This window comes from Sorex araneus, chromosome 2, assembly GCF_027595985.1.
Source record: "Sorex araneus isolate mSorAra2 chromosome 2, mSorAra2.pri, whole genome shotgun sequence".
Taxonomy (NCBI): Eukaryota; Metazoa; Chordata; class Mammalia; order Eulipotyphla; family Soricidae; genus Sorex; species Sorex araneus.
The window spans coordinates 376,955,356-376,973,503 of NC_073303.1; the positions used below are offsets into that span (position 1 = coordinate 376,955,356).

Sequence of the window (18,148 nt, forward strand, 5' to 3'; positions counted from 1 at the left end):
GAGGGGGGCAGACATAGGATGATTGCATTTATTTGTGGAATATAAATTTACATAATATGAGACTGACACCCAAGGACAGTAGAGGCAGGGCCAGGAATATTGCTCCATAGTTGGAAGCCTGCCCCATGATCTGGGAGAGAAGGCAGCTGGAATAGCGAAGGGATCATTGAGACAATGATGGTTGGAGGGATTGCTCGGGATGGGAGATGTGTGCTTAAAGTAGATAAAGGACTGAACCTGATGGCCTCTCAGCATCTGCATTGCAAAACATAATGCCCCAAAGTAGAGAGAGTATATGGGGGAAATTGTCCACCATAGAGGGAGGGGATGGGTGGGTCGGGGTTGGGATAGGGATACTGGGGACATTGGTGGTAGAAAATGTGCACTGGTGGAGGGATGGGTGTTTGATCATTGTGTGACTGAAACTCAAACATGAAAGCTTTGTTAATGTAGCTCACGGTGGTTCAATAAAAAAATAGAAAATAGAATATCACCTTTATCAGACAGCTTAGAGCAGAAGGAGGGGCTTGCAGCATGGAATTGGAACTGGGGTGGGGATGTAAGAAGGGGTTACCTCACCCTCTGAGACTCTGAGCCTGCTCTGTGGAGCTCTCCTGTAACGTCCTCATCATCCTGCAGGTGAGGGGATGGGAGAGCCTCATGACACAAATACTTCCTTCCTCCCAAAGGTCTACAAGGATGAGCAACGTTGTGAATATTTTTTTTGTTCTATTTCCTCTAGGAAAATATTCCTATAGCATTTAGGAAAATATTCAGATTTCATTCATTACATAATTTTTGACTTTGAATTAGTGAGTTTCTTGCTAATGCATCTACCAAGTTTGTTCTGTCAGTGATTAGAATTTCAGGTCCGTCCACCGTGGATGAGCAGAGAGAGAATTGGAGTAATGAGTGTTTTTATCTATTTACTGTGCTAAGATTTACACGGGCTTCTGCAGTCCCTGGTAAATCTTAGAGAAGGATGCTTACAGTATGGGCAATTTCTGTTTGTAGTTTTTAGTTTCATAGAAAAACAAACTTACATAATTAAATTGATCATAAGGACACCTAGTTTTATAATCACATTTTCTGAAGTCACAAGTTTAAAATAGTAAAGAAATACATTAGAATCCTGTGTAATATCCTCCTAAGGGGAAACGTAGGATTCCTAAAAACAGAAACTGAAGGAAAAAATGATTGTTCAGAAAAGACATCTGTTCTGTTGTGTCCATCACAGCACTGTTCATGGGAACCAACGTCTGGAAACAAGGCAAATAACCAAGAACAAATGACTGGTTACAAAACACACCTACGTACAGTGTGTGGAGAGGCAGCAGAGTGAGTAGGCTGCTTGCCAAGCACATGGCCAACCTGGCTTCAGGGACCCTGGGTTCCATCCCAGACATTCCTGTGCTCCACTAGAGCACTACTAGGAGAGACCCTGGAACATTGGCCCAGGAATAAATCCTGAGCACTGATGGGTGTAGCTAAACAAATATAAGACAATGGAATACTACTGGGCTGAAAGAAGAGATGAAATTGTGCAATTCAAAGGGTCGCACCATTGACCCTAGGGCAGTGGGGGTGGGAAGTGCAGCCTGCTGGAGGGAGTGGTGTGGGAATGCTTTGTATGTGAAACCCTCCCATCACAATATTGTAAAATAAAATTTTGGAAAATGAAAGAACTAAACTAAAATAGAAAAAAGTAAGCAGTCCTAAAATTTATTTGCAGTAATTAAATTGAAAAATAATTTTAATAATTGTTCCTAGAGAATCTCCTCTGGGTCTGTTGCTATAAATAATACCCCAGGGTCGCATCAGGCCTTAGTTCCTGCTGTTCCTGTTGTCTGCAAGGTTGGCTTTTTCCATTGCCTTGGGAGGGGACCTTCCCTATCCTGCCTACCTCACTTCCACCCCTATTTTGTTGAGGGTTTTTATCATGGGTGGATCCTGGGTCTTGTCAAAGGCTTTCTCTGCATCAATTGATAGGATAATATGAATTTAATCTTTCCTTTTGCTAATGTGTGTACTGTTAATTGATTTATGCATGGTGAGAACCATCCTTGCATTCCTGGGATGAATTCCATTTGATCAGGGTGTATGATTTTTTTGATAGGATATTGGATTAGGTTAGGTAAGATTTTATTAGGGATTTTTGCATTGATATTAACCAGGGATATTGTTGCATCTGAAATTTTCTTTTCTGAAAGTGTCTCTGTTTGCTTCTGGTTTTAGTGTAATGCTGGCTTCATTGAAGTTGTTAGGAAGGATTTCTATGTTTTTCATATTTTGACAGAGCTTGGGGAGTAAAGACAGTAAATCTTCCTTGAAGCTTTTTATAAAACTCACCAGTGAACCCATCCTGACCAGACTACTGTTCTTGGGAAGATGCTTAATCAGTCTTAAATTTCTTTTCTCATGCTTGGGCTTTTTAGGCTTTTGATTTACTCCTCATCCAGCTTTGGATTACATGAGCCTAAGTATTGACCCATGTCTTCTGTGTTATCCAGCTTAAGAGTGTAAGGAAATGGCCCAGGACAGACCATAGGAATTAATTTAGGCATTGCAAAATAACTGGTTTTTTGCCCCTGAGCAAGGAACTCGGATACAGACACCCGAGTTGCAAATCATGAGAAGGGTGGTCCGACCAGATAACCAGATGTCACAAGAACCCTGACTGCCCTAAAAACTAGGACATTCCTGAACATTGACGCAAATGCTGATCTCTAAAACTATAGGCCAAGGAGTGATGTCCTTCTAAATGGTTAGGAAAATATATACAATTACAAATCTATTGGCTATGAAATGCACGGACTCTGCTGCAAGGGCCTATGAAGGTCTATATAAGATCTCCTTTGGAGAAGCTCGGAGTCTTGCCCAACCTGCTGGACCTGCGTGTCCACGTAGGCAGCTGGACCCTGGCTAGCCAGTCTTACAATAAACCCTGCTTGCTGTTTGCAGTCTCTGGAGTCTCTTTGTCTTTAAAGGGAGATCTCGATCCGTGCCCTAGCAAAGAGCATAAAGTTGTTCATGGTAACCTCATATTTTTAATTTCTGAAGGATCTGTTGTAATTTATCTCCTTTTATCTCTGATTTGATTTGATTTATTTGAACATTTTCTTTTTTTTCCCTCATGGGTCTAGCTGAAGGTTTATTCAGTTTATTCATTTATTGAAGAACAAGCTCCTGATTTTATTGATTCTTTGCATTGCTTTCTTGGTTTCGGTGTTGTTGATTTCTGCTCAGTCTTTATTATTTCTGTCCTACTACTTTTTGGACATTTTAGTTGTTTTTTCTCCAGATTTTTGAGGTATGTGTTTAGGTTGTTGATTTGGGCTTATTTTTTCTTCTTTGTTAATGTAGGCCTCCATTGGTAAGAATTTCCCTTTTAGTACAGCTTTGTTGAATCCCATAAATTCTGGTAATTTGTGTCTTCATTTTTATTAGTTCCAAGAAATCTTTATTTCTTCCTTGATGTCCTCTTTGATCCAATTATTATTTAGTAGTGTTTTGTTTTGTTTAGTAGTACCTCTCAGAGAGCCTGGCAAGCTACCAAGAGTATCCTGCCCACACAGGCAGAGCCTGGCAAGCTACCCCGGTGTATTCAATATGCCAAAAACAGTAACAACAGGTCTAATTCCCCTGAACCTGAAAGAGACTCCAATTGTTGGGAAAGATGAGTAAGGAGAGGCTGCTAAAATCTCAGGGCTGAGAGGAATGGAGATGTTACTGGTGCCTGCTCAAGTAAATCTATGAACAGCAGGATGACAGTGATACCGTGAGATCATCATCATCATCCTGTTGATTGTCGATTTTCTCATGCGGTCTCAGTAATGTCTTCATTTGTCCTAGCCCTGAAATTTTAGCAGTCTCTCTTTACACATCCTTCCCAACAGTGCCACATTGGAGGCTCCTTCAGGGTCAGGGGAATGAGACCCATCATTGTTACTGGTTTTGGCATATGAATACGACACGGGGAGTTTGCCAAGCTCTCCCATGCGGACAGGAAACTCTCTGTAGCTTGCCAGGTTCCCAAGAGGGAGAACTAGGCTATAAGATGTTGTGTGGCTGCAAAGCAGCCACGTGCTTCTGGGAGCTTGGTTTTATAGTCTCTGGATGTTGGCTCTTGATGGGATGACATGGCGCCAGGGGCAGTTTCTGGGTGTGACTGCTTAGCTACTGGAAAATGGGGGATTTGGACAGAAGAGGTCAGGTGAAATTGTATGTTTGGTGGTGACAGAGGAGATTGTATATGTAAGAACTATTCATGTCCTCATTAAGTTCCAGATAATTTGCTGTATTAAATTTAAGAATTTGCCACTTTTAGCACCCTCCTCTATGATAAATAAATTACATGATTTTGCCATGACAGAAGAAATACAAGTAAGTTTGTAAGGCTAAAAATTATATTCTAAGAAATAATTTGATACAGTGAGATATAAATATCAATGGCAAACTATGTGCATGCGATAGTGCATATATATCACTATAACTAAACAATTTAACGATTTCTGGAAACTCATTTTGAACAATAGAAACCAAGTATCTAATGAAATAAGTTTGGGTACAAAATGCATGACACATATGAAAAATAATGTAATGTATATTAGATTCAAATTTTTATAAAATAGTTTTCAATTAAACATATTCATGTTATAATCTAGAATATAAACACACTTAGAAGCTGTTTTATGGTTTAATATTTATTCAGTTTCATACTACAAAAATGTCTAAATTAGTTTTTTGTGAGACAGTTACTAGTATATATATATTCTATTTATGTTAAATATAAAATTAAAATATTCTTTCAAAAGAGTATATGCAAAAATAAATCAACTATTGTTTGCTAAATATATTTGATATCTAGAAAATAAACTAATAAGCTACTTAACTTTGTTTTCAAGATCTCTTTAAGATGAAGATGTGGTTGGATTTACATTTTTTAATTTCCTTTGTATTGCAATCCATCAACTTACTTGCCAAAATATACAGATGCCCTTGAATTACATTCTTACTTTAAATTTTATTTTCTCCAATTTGTATTGAAACACAAATCAAAAAGTTTGCAGTATAGTTTTGATTAATTTAAGATTCAGTAGAAGCTGTTCCTGTTTTATGTTTGACAATAATTTAGCATAATATAAAGTGGTTTGACATTAAACAACATTCTTGAACAGAATTCAGTTCCATTAACAAGCTCCATTAGAGAAGCATATCCACCTACAAATCAACTATTTTATGTCAGTTTCCGTAATTACTGTTTGGGCATAATTGGTGTAATATTATACCTTTCATTACAGTGTTTGAATTGTTTGGCTAGATAAAGCAAGGCATAGTCTTGAATAGAGTATAACCCAACACAATTTAAAAGTATTTACTAGACCTTGTGACTCTAAAAAGAAAATTGTCATTTGCTTTTGAAATTTTTGACTTAGATTTTAATTTTTGATAATCTGTTTTTAAACAGTTAATTTAAGAAACTTTCAAATATCAAAAACAAAATATTAACAAAGATTCACTTTGTCATTGCCATTCTCAACACTATTTATATTAAAATATATATTATTATATTTATATAACTCACATTAAGAAAATGCATTTTATTCCACAAACATAGACATATATGCATATATGCATGCACAATATAGACACATCCATATATGCATACACAAACACACCCATACACATACAGCAGAGAGGAGGACTCAATGACTAAGAACTCAAACTTTCTGAAAGTCACATCCATTTACAATAGCATGAAAAGGAATTAAATACCTAGAAATAAATTTAACAGATACATTTAAAAAGATTTATACATGGAACACAGAAAAGTACATAAGGAGATTCTCACATTTATGTACTGAAAAAATTAGCATTATTAAAATCTAATCCTAAACATTATACAGATATAATGATTTGATGCTTTCCCAATTTAAATACTTTAAGAAAATCTCCCTCATTTTTCAAGGACATAGAATAAATTTTAGTTTAATTTATTGTGCAAGATAAATAAAAGATCCTAAATATCTTAGCCATTCTGAGACAGAAGAATAACAGTATCATTTTCCCTGACCTCAAACTCTACTATGAAACTAATATTAACGAGAATTACTTAATATTGCATCACTTGAAAATAACGCTAAAATTTAAATATATGTAAAACTATTACAGTATTAGAGATCATCTTCATAGAATATTTTATCGCCACTAAATCCTCTTATTTTAGGTAACAGAGCTCTCAACAGCTGTTTTTAGTGATGTAATATTAGTAATTCTGAAATCCCTACCTTTGATGGTTGCCCCTTGGTCACATTCACAATGGTTGCCAGTGTTCCTGTGATGTATAAATGCTGACAAACCTCTCCATAGAACTGTACCCCAGAATTCTTGGTCACCAATCAGTTCATATTTATTTGGGCTGTGGGGATACTGGCAGTGAGCACATTTATTCACGGATCTGCTCAGTGTTCACTACTCGTGATGACTTGGGGACTTGGGATTGAACCAGGATCATCTGGCTGCAAAGCAAACACTTTAGCCCCTGCACAATCTCTCTGGCCTGAACCCCTGCATTTTTTTGTCTTCAATCACAGATTATTGAGTTTTAGAATTAGAAACTCATGCAAGAGCTATAGTACACCATATGCAGTCAACTAGATTTGATCCCGTCACCCCCATAGTTTCTGGAGCTCTGCTGGGAGACTCAAAACCAAAATCAAACAATTGACAACTCATAGTAATCAGCATTAATCATTATCTTGGCCATTTCTGTGTCAGGAAAACAGGAGAGCCAAATGCACTACACAAAGTACTATCGATTCTGGAGAATATTGTTCATGTGGTCTCTCATTTCCTTTTTTATGTCATGATGTCAAGCTTTAACCATGTTTTTAATAAAGTTTTCAGAAGATGTTACTCTACCTTTTGTTTTATAAAATTTTTAATTTTTTTTTAATTGAATCACCGTGAGAACAGTTAGAAGGCTTTCAGTTTTAAGTCTCAGTCATACAATGATCAAACACCCATCCCTTCATCAGTGCACATGTTCCACCACCAAGAACCCAGTATACCCCCGTCCCACCTCCCACTCTCCCTGTGTGGCAGATGATTTTCACTTTATTTTCTCTTTACTTTGATTATATTCAATTTTCAACCTTTTCTTAACTAGACTCAAAATTCAACTTTGTTTTTCCTCCTTTATCAACTGTAGGAATGACCCATCAGGTACTGATGAGAACTTAGGAAGATTGAGAGTCCCACAGGATTATCTTCTAGGATTGTAGAGATATTGAATGCCTAAAATATTAGTTCTAACACTACTGAAAATCATAATGTTTTGATTTTTTCAAGAAACTTAACATCTGTAATTGTGTGCACACCGAGTTAATGTTGTTTTGCTTTTTCTGGGAATTTCTAATTTTATTGCTATAAAATATTTGCCTTTTTTCACCAACAACATTCCTTGATCTGAACTCTATACTGTCAAATGAAACATTGCAACTCCTACTTTACTTTGCTTGGCATTTGTTGTTGTTGTTGTTTGGGGGACTGGAGCGATAGCACAGCAGGTAGGGCATTTGCGTTGCATGTGGCCAAGCTGGGTTCGATTCCTCCATCCCTCTCGGAGAGCCCAGCAAGCTACCAAGAGTATCCCACCCGCATGGCAGAGCCTGTCAAGATACCTGTGGAGTATTCAATATGCCAAAAACAGTAACAAATTTTATAATGGATACGTTACTGGTGCCCGCTCAAGCAAAATGATGAACAATGGGATGACAGTGGACAGTGCTTTATATTTGGGAGTAGTGCCCCAAACAGAGAAGATCAAATGTCTATGAAACATGATCTTTGACTAGAGATATAGATGTTCTTGACTTTGGGATACTTTATTCAGGAAAAGAAAAAATGTTATCTCTTCCAACAGTTTGGACAATTTGATGGCAACCACTTCTAACAGACTAGTTTGGGAAATTTAATTTATTTTTTGCTTGGGGACCACAAACGGTGGTGCTTAGGGCTTACTCCTGGTTCTGTGATTGGGGATCACTCCTGGCAACTTGGAGATCATCAATGGTGCTGAGGGGAAAACACAGAATGACACGTGCAAGACAAGTCTCCAGCACAGTGTGTCATCACTCAACCTCCGAGTTTGGGTTTATTATATTCGTGTTTCTTCCCTTGAACTTGGGCTGCTATGTGAGGTCATGTTCAATGATACTTGACTTTTATTGGTTAATGAGCTTTCACTACAAACTACACGTTTGCCTTTCTCCTAAATGGGTTACAAGGAAGATTTGTAGAAGGATCATTGTCCTCTTCCCCTCTCCATCCCCTGTGTCACTTCCTGGACTAGCAATAGGGTCATCACCAGAAATTGGAAATCCAGTGATCCAATTCTTAATTATCCAGATTTCAGTCATGAGCAAAAAAAAAGCCATTTAGTCTATATTGTCATTCTTAATACAATTAAAAATTATCTTGGACTTCAGAGGCTATATATCCTGTTGCCTTAAATTTTGGCTGGCCAACTTATTCATTTACAAATGTGATTTAAATATGGAGACTGAAAAATTCATGACATTTCTCAAGAAGTTTTTACATCTATCAAAATGTCAATGTCTGATTTTTGGACTCATTGAGCATAATGGAAAAATTTTAGCAGTGAGACTAGCTTATAGTAGATATTTCAAAGTTGGTCTATCTTCAAACACTGCAAGTTTGAGATAAAAGACTTACTAGCATTGGTGCCCAAGATCTTCTAACTATTCTGTTTTCTGTTGTCGTGTATTTTATTTTTTCAGATATTTTAAACTCAAAATACATTGTTAGACCATTTGTAGTCACTCATATTTTAGATTTATTAGAAAGGACATTTACTTAATATTCATGTTTCATATTTTTCAACCATCTTTATTTTCTTTGTGTAAATCCCAACTTCTGATGCTATGACATTGCTTCTGCCTGAAAACTTACTTAGGTATGTACTCTAGGGTAAGACTGCTCACAAAGAATTGTTTACTTGTTTTTCTGCAAAAGTCTATTTTGCACTTATGTTTAGAAATATTTTGACTTGATAGTTATCAGTTTCTTTTGGCATTTTAAACTAATAGTCATACTCAATTATAACATGTTTTTCATGAGAATTGTGTTATTCTTATTCTCATCTCACTGTATGTAATGTCTTCTATTTATTTTTCTTTTATATTACTTTTTTTTGGTTATGATTTTTCCATTGCCCTTGGTTTAAGGAACTTAAATCTTAAATTGAACTACTTTAAATATGTGTGTGTTTGTGTCTGTGTGTGTGTGTGTAGATGGTTAGGGAGAATCAACTTGGAGACTGTTCTGTCAGAATTTCTTTGTGTGATTCTTCTGATAGGTGCTATAGGTGCTATCTTTCTTTTTCTGAGATTGCAATATTTTGTACCTCTTTGTTACTGTCCACAGGCATTCACCTCCTTAGAGTAGAGTTACTAGAGTTACATTCATCCGGACAGACCTAGACAGAAATTGAACTGTGTTTAATGTTTGTTGCTGCGTTGTTAACACCAGTATATCACTGGCTTCCAATTTTTCTACAGAGACCCGCTGTTTAGGGCGAGGGTTGACGATTCCCTCCTTTCAGAAGTCCTCTTTAGTTCACCCAACTGCCCTACTTGCTAATCTCCCTGTAAGCTCTATTTAACCTGTTTGAGCTGTGTCATCTACACTTTCTGGTGACCTCACACTTTCTTGCTAAACCTTCTAATGTCACACTTGTTTATGTATGGGCTTAACCCTTAAGAGTTCAGGCTCTGAGTCACTGGGCTCTTGGCATAAACATATAACATTCATCCTTGTCACGCACACCTAAGGTCAAATTACCCCTTGCTAGCAAATGCACTCTCCACCTCACTTGGAGTCTGAGAGGGTTCTCTGTGTGCTTCAGGGGGTCAAGGGAGGACCCCAGTGGATAAAACATAATATATCTGAGTCATGGGCACTGGACTGTTACTTCTGCTTCTCTGAGATCCAAGCACACAGATACAATTTCTGTGATTGAAAAACTGCAAACAAGAGTTTGTTTCAACATCTGCTTCTTGAGTGAACCTCCATTACTAGAGATTTGGTAAAAATACAAACACACACACAAACACACAAACCACCACCATCACCACCAGCACCACCACACACACACACACACACACACACACACATATACACTTTACAAAGAATCCTTCTCTTTGACTCAAGGGGAGACTAGTCCACTGATACATGAAGGAGTCTGGGAGATTGACAGTTCAGACAACCAACAAAAGGTCAAACAGGAGCAAACACCGCTGTGCTTGTTCTCTGTACCTGTTATTTGCAAAAGCCTCACAATAGCCCTTTGGAAGAGAAGAAATGAGTCCTGGGCCCTGAAGTTACTCAGAGTAGAGAAGGGTGAGTGGGTTGAGAATGAGTCGCTTCACCTCTTGACTCTACTGGAGACTCTCCCTTTTCCAAATTTCCCAAGAGTGGGATTTTGTTTTCCTTAAAACTGATTTAAAGTACAGTGAGGTATAAAGACAAACTGTGAGCATCCTGTCACCTGCTATGGGTATATTTGATGTTATTTGTTTTGTACCTTGTTAGCACTTATTACCAAGTTAGAAACCTGAATTACCTTATGATTTTAGTATTTTATTCTATGAAGGTTTTCATTCAATTTAATAATGGGAAAAGCAAGCAACATTAAAATCATCCTGAAAAAATTGAAATGCTGTGTTAATTGCAATGTAAAAACAAAAATAGGGTTGGTATTATGATAATTTCATATTTTAATTTATAATAATTTTTAATAAAATACAAATTTTTGAACTATTTTCTTGACATACTGAATTTCCTTTAATGGCAGAAAAATAACGACACGTTTCTGTGCATTCATGAGTATTCCATGACAATAACACAGACCTAAATCCAGATGATTTGTGAACAATCAGCAAGTGTCTAACCTTGTATTTGAACAAAAGAATATTTTAAAATAACTAAAATAATTTAGTTTTAGTAAATGAGTCCCTTATTTTATTCATAAAATAAAATAATTTGAAAACGTGAGAAATTATCAAAATAAAAAATTAAAGTTTCATCTGACATAAAGGTGCATTTAGTTTATGCAAGATAAAGTAAATCAACACTTAAGCAATGATATGTATTATTTGGTATAAGCTAGGTTGTCATAGCAGCAGAAGTAGAGTTGATTTTGTATAATAAATAACTTATTTGTAACTTTATTTTTTGTAGGTTTTCTATCAACCCCTTCTGCTCTCTAATTTAAATATTTAAGTAAATTTTGTACTAGGTGGAGAAATTTTGACATATCACTGGAGATAAATACTTTATTATCCCATTAAGCAGTTTCATTTTCATTTTAATTGGTAAATAGCTGGTTGCATTATAGGTCTTTAGTGCATAAGGAACTGTACTTAGATGTATGAGGCCCTGGATTCAATTGCTGGGTCCACACGAAAAACAAAGAAAACATGTAAAAGATGTGTGCATTGAATCATTGCGCCGACCACCAAAGTTCCAGCATCATTTTCCCAGCAAAAGAATCCTTATCCTGGTTCCTGCAACCTCCTTCTCTACTTTCTCTCCAGTAACCAACACAATTTTCTCTCTTCTAAACGTCTGTTGTGCTGCATTTTATCAATTCCTTGCTTTTGTAATTGACTCAATACCAGTGAAGCCATCTGGCCATTGTCTTTTACTTACCTATAACGTTATTTAGCAGAACCACCTCAAATTCCATCTGGTTTGTGCTTTCCCTCCCCAAGACTCACTTCATCTTGTTCTTGTAGGGAGGGACCTGCCAAGTGGCAGGCAGGAGGTCCAGGCCCGCACTCACTGTTCTCAGCCAGCCTGGCTGGACGTGGTCCTCTCAGGCCCCGGGGCTCTGCTATGAGTATCTCTGTCCTACACAGCTGTGACATTAGACAGCAAAGTCCAGCCTGGTGTTGCTGTGAGAGGCTGTTCACTGGCTGGGTGCAGAGAACCCAAGAGCATGAGTCATCAATGAAGATGAGGTGAGACCGTACATGAGCATCAGAGATCAACTGTTTCCTTGGGGGCAGGACCTTGGACCCCTCATAGCTTGCACTTCAGAAATTTCAAGGTAGCATCTCTGAAACATTGATCTTCACAAGATTGGGGGTAGCACCAGCCTCAGTTGTATCTCATTTTATTGCACCGTTTCGCTGCTGCTCCCTTCGTGACGGAGAGTGCTGAGAGCTTCCTCAGCAGGAAAGCACTGGGAACCGTGTGTGCTAGGAATAACATATGCAAACCGTACCAGTCAGGTACAGTTTGCACCTGACTGACGCGCTCTGTGCCAGGCCATCATTTCGTCTTTTGAAAAGTCAAAGCAGCATCTTCCCGGCTTCCGTATGGAGGCGTCTGTCTGTCAGTGGGTATTTAGCGTAGTCTGTCATGACTACTGGGAATGATGCTGGTATGAACATAGTGATGCAAATACTCAAATTTGTATTCTAGCCTTGCCTAGGAGTGATATTGGTGCATCATACGATATTTCCATTTTTAGTTTTCCAAGAAATCTGCATGCCATTTCTCACATTTCCATCCTCTGTGGGCAGTTTCTTTCTTCTTTCTTTCTTTCTTTCTTTCTTTCTTTCTTTCTTTCTTTCTTTCTTTCTTTCTTTCTTTCTTTCTTTCTTTCTTTCTTTCTTTCTTTCTTTCTTTCTTTCTTTCTTTCTTTCTTTCTTTCTTTCTTTCTTTCTTTCTTCTTTCTTTCTTTCTTTCTTTCTTTCTTTCTTTCTTTCTTTCTTTCTTTCTTTCTTTCTTTCTTTCTTTCCTTCCTTCCTTCCTTCCTTCCTTCTTTCTTTCTTTCTTTCTTTCTTTCTTTCTTTCTTTCTTTCTTTCTTTCTTTCTTTCTTTCTTTCTTTCTTTCTTTCTTTTTTCTTTCTTCTTTCTTTCTTTCTTTCTTTCTTTCTTTCTTTCTTTCTTTCTTTCTTTCTTTCTTTCTTTCTTTCTTTCCTTCTTTCTTTCTTTCTTTCTTTCTTTCTTTCTTTCTTTCTTTCTTTCTTTCTTTCTTTCTTTCTTTCTTTCTTTCTTTCCTTCCTTCCTTCCTTCCTTCCTTCCTTCCTTCCTTCCTTCCTTCTTTCTTTCTTTCTTTCTTTCTTTCTTTCTTTCTTTCTTTCTTTCTTTCTTTCTTTCTTTCTTTCTTTCTTTCTTTCTTAATTTCTTGAAGCACCATGAGAGCTTACAAAGTTTTTGGTTTAAGTCTCAGTCATGCAATGATGAAACATCCAACCCTTCACCAGTGCACATTTTCCACCACCAAAATCCCCAGCATCCCCCCTATTCCACACCCTCCCCCTACCTGTGTGGCAGACGATTTCCACGTTACTCTCTTTCTGCTTTGATTACATTCAATATTTCAACACCAAACCCACCATTATTATTTGGGATTTTACCCCAACACTCAGATCTGCCAAAAGGCAACATTAGACAGTTTGTTTTCTATCGCTGATTATGAATTGCATATGATGATGCATGGCCGCTATTGTGGCCGCGTGATTTTGGAATTCTGAAGTTTTAATAATTAAATCTGGAGGGATGTCTACAAAAAGCCACTGTGTTATGAGCTTTGTTTCTGAGTCTCTGGGATCATGGCCAATAAGCAGCTCGATCAGCAGCCAGAGGGCTTGTTTCTGGGCACCAGCTCGAGGTCTCGTAGGGTCGGGGTAGGGGAAAGGGAGGACGGAGGGAAGGGCCAGCTCTGCCCGATCCCATGAGGCACCACGTTCCTCATCACTGCTGGCCCCTCCCTGACTGCCCTTCGGCCTCTGGAAGATGGTGATGGTGACCGAGCTGCCAGGGGAAACAGGCCAAGGCACGAAACCCATTCCCACCTGGGGTTGGTCCGGTGCTGGAAACCTAATGCATGTTCTGGACTCATTTCTGCCAAAAGCCGCTGGGTTCCAAACTTTGTTTCTGAGTCTCTGGGATCGTGGCCGATAAGCAGCTGGATCAGCAGCCAGAGGACTCGTTAGTCTCATAGGGGTGGGGGAGGAAAAGGGCCGGCTCTGCCCCGTCCCGTGAGGCCCCGTGTTCCTCGACACATGCAGTGCTTCTTCACTTCACATTCTTACCAAACTTGTTTCAGTGATTTTCACAGAGGTAAATCTCACCTGTGAGATGATACTGCACTACCTTTCTGATCTGGGTTATCCTAAGGATAAACTATGCTGAGAAATTTTTCATTACTAAAAAGATTTGTTTCAACGAAGAATATATATTTACTAGGTACTTGGTAAGAAATCATCGACATCCCTAAATCAGTTTATAAGAAATTAATCTGCAGGAGACAGTCAAATACTATCAGTTTTGTGAAAGTTTGCTGTTTCTCCTTAATGACTTTAATTGGCCAAGTATCTTAGTTTGCCAAACATTTCAGCATGATTTATATGAGCTTTGTATAATTAAAGGAAAGAGATTTGTTTGAGTTCTCCTCAAGGTAAAATACGCAGGTAAGAAAACCATTCTTCAAAAGGTCGTTATTATAGTTACAAATCATAATTATTAAATAACTTTGTTTTGGAATTATCATTAAAAACGTTGCAATAAAAAGATAGATACAACTTAGGCTGGTGCTAACAGTCCAGGAGTCATTATTCATCTTCCCAGGAGTCTTTGCCCCCAGTCTTGCTAAGAGTAATGTTTCAGAGATGTACCAACAAAGCTCCTGAAGTGTAAACTATGCAAGTTCCAAGGCCCTGCTCCCAAAAGAAACAGTTTATTGCTGATGCTTATTTAGAGCCTCACCTCATTTTCATTGATAACTCATGCTCTTGGGTTCTCTGCTCCCGATTCAGTGAACAGCCTCTCACAGCAACACCAGGTTGGACTTTGCAAGGTGATGAGTAGCTGACTAAGGCCACAGTTGTTTAGGACTTAGATATTCGCAGTTGTGTTCATTGTAATGCCGGAGCCTCTTCATCCTCAAATTAATTCTGTAATTATTTTTAAACTATAGATGATCTCATTCATAATTCTCATTGCCATGCTCTAGCACTCGCTATTGCCTTCTAGTTGTAATATCTATAAGTTGTTTCAAATACTCTGTTCTCTGCCTTTCACTTATATTTCCATCTGCTACCTTACATAGACCATGCCAAGACCCCCTTTGCAATGGGTCTATCTCATTCTTAGTTGGTACATGAATTTGATAACTTTTCTACCCAACAGAACATCTATGATTTTCTATTCATTGTATTCTTTGCCAAGAACTTCTAATTTTTGCTCAATTAACTAAAATGGGACTAAATTGAACCTTCTTCCTTTTTATTATTTTATCTCCAAATGTTGTGGGCAGATTAGGTTCACTTGTTCCTCTCTTAATTGGTTGTTATAAACCTGACCTACATTACAAACATGAAGAGGATATTTGGACATTCACCTTAAATGATGTGTGTCTAAGACACTCTGACAAAAATTAAGAACTGTGAGTGGGGATAAAACAAATGATTTTAGATGCAACATTCTCACTGCCTTTGCTCCTTTGGAGATCATGCTAGCATGAATGTTGGGCTTGCTCCTCAGAAGGTGCTTGTCCAGACTACAGAAATAGAACAAAAACATCAGAGTCTAGAGAACCACAGATAGCGTTCAGAAAGTGACACAGGGCTGGGATTGTTAGGAGCCGAAGGAATTAAATTCACATATGATCCGAGGTTCAATTCAACTTTGGAGCTTGATGTGAAATATTAACCCACCACTGCTTTTCTATGGGTGAAGAAATGGATGCTTTAATGTTAGATTTGCTATCTTAACATTGTTAGAGTGATCACATTTGGATCGTGACATTAGATAAGGATCTCATCACCATTATTAGTGAGACTTATCAGCCAGCCATCCACCATCGAATCTCTATCATCTGGCTGGTGCTCTGCTACCTTTGCACAGGTTACGGGCAGCGAGAGAAATTGTACCTTATATCCAAGAAAAAAAAAGCTTGCGAGCATAAATTTTGCATCTTATTTAAAACTTTGTGACAATAAAACCATCTACTTCTTTGCTAAAAGCCAGTTTTGCATAAGAATGACACATAATGGTTTTGGTATACATTCCATTTATCAACCCATAAAAAATGCCTTTAACATAAAACAAACACCCTTTATTTGGATGCACACCTCGCCAAAAATCTTAGAGACCATTATAAGATTTATGACAGCTTTCACAGCATTCTTTTTGCTGGCATCCACTTGAGTGCATTAACTTTTAAAAGGAACTGGCTTGAATTGTAACAGCGACTTCAAACACGAACAGCACAGATCCATGCAGTTCCTACCTCATCTATAAGTACACAAATATATGCATCGTGAACAGGACCTCACGTTTCAGGGGCATGCAAGTTCACTTCAGGTTCAAGTAAAACACACATACCTGACTAACCAAGGTGCCAGGACACTGTCAAATACTGGCTGAAACAGTGTTGAGGAGCAAATGAATCACATCCATGTGTTTATTATATTTAAAAAAGTAAACATGGGTTCCAAATCTGACAAGAACAGTGTCACTGCAACGGACAGATTTGGTTTTTAAGCAGATGTGGTAAATGATAGTGCAAAAGTAATTAAAACATCACATTCATATGTGTTCACCATAAAATAAATACTGTGACATAAAGCTAGATTTGTGGGTCAGGATCTGAATAATGTTACATCACATAAGTCATCTAAAATCTCGCTCCAATATGAGTATCTACAAATCTAAAACTAAAGTCCTATGTAGCTATCCCGTCACTCATCTAATAAATGCTTCAGAAAGAAAAGGGGAAAAAAAACAGGTTTTGTTGGCCACTGCTTTCAGTCAAGGGGCTGGCCCCAGAACCTACCTATGAGCTCTGAAATAATTCAGTGATTATAGTAGGTCCTTGGAGACTTTTCAATAGGTGCCACACTAAATATGATCACAAAATTGCTCCTGCGCTAAAATGAATACCACAAGCTACAAGCTACATGCTAGGTGTTGCAGATATGATAGTCTAATCTAGGGATAAATAAATAAAAAATAGATAGATAGATAGATAGATAGATAGATAGATAGATAGATAGATAGATAAATAAATAAATCAGCATCAAAGTATTCTCTTCAGGTCTCTAGGTGGAGTGAAACACTGATCTGTCCGAAAAGTAAAATTCTGGGTTTCAACACTTTGATGTAGTTGATTCCTAAACAATTTTGCTTACTTTAGTTTCCTCTTTGGGGCCGTGAGGCTTTCTCCTGGCTCTGTGTTTGGGCATCATTCTGAAGGGCTCACCAGACCCTATGGGGTGCTGGGAATTGAACCCCAGCTAGCTGCATGCAAGGCCAACACTCTGCCTGATGAACTGTCTCTCCAGCCTCTTCCTAATCATTTTACTGATAAAAACTTTGCACATTATGAGAAAACATTCTTCCTTAGAATCTGGGATAGGCATATTTATTGAGAATATAAATATTTAGTGACAATTATGAACCAGAAATTGGAGAATGTGATTTCAAAAATAGCACAGTCCCTCATTCAATATCAAGAAAAGCTATTCACATCTGTTGAGAAAATTCACTTACTTGATTAAATATAATATAACAAAACCTTTTATCAAAAAGTTTTGCCACCATGTTCGCTTCGGCAGCACGTATACTAAAATTGGAACGAAACAAAGTAGATTAGCATGGCACCTGCGCAAGGATGGCAGCAAATTCGTGAATCGTTCCATATTTTTAACTGTACCTCACTGTGATTCACTAATAAAAATTTGAAGAAAAAAAAAAAGCTTTGCCACCATCAAAGTTAGAAATGGAAGGATAAGAGATCAGGCCAATTAAGGTTGTGGTTAGTTTTCCCAAAACATTTATCATCACGTCCCTGATCTTACAGTTTCTTCAACAGAGCAATTTCTAAATACAGTTCAAATAAAACAAACCAATGTCATACACAGAAGTTTTTCAGTATATTTATACAAATATATTATGTGAATTATTCAGTTTGTTTATTAGTCTATGAATTTAAGAATGTAATTTCTTATTTGATAGATAAATTATGCACATACAATTAAACATAGAGATATGAAAAAGCTTCTCTTCATATAATATAAAGTTAGCTATATAATAAATATATTTTGTATTT

General features: G+C 37.5%; 1 non-coding gene across 1 annotated transcript; it reads left to right on the top strand.

The window, feature by feature from the left end:
• Positions 1 to 17,640: 17,640 nt before the first annotated feature.
• LOC129402848 (U6 spliceosomal RNA) lies at positions 17,641 to 17,744 on the top strand. The gene has a single exon (XR_008628886.1). It is a non-coding gene; the product is annotated as a U6 spliceosomal RNA (small nuclear RNA).
• The last annotated feature ends 404 nt before the right edge of the window (positions 17,745 to 18,148 follow it).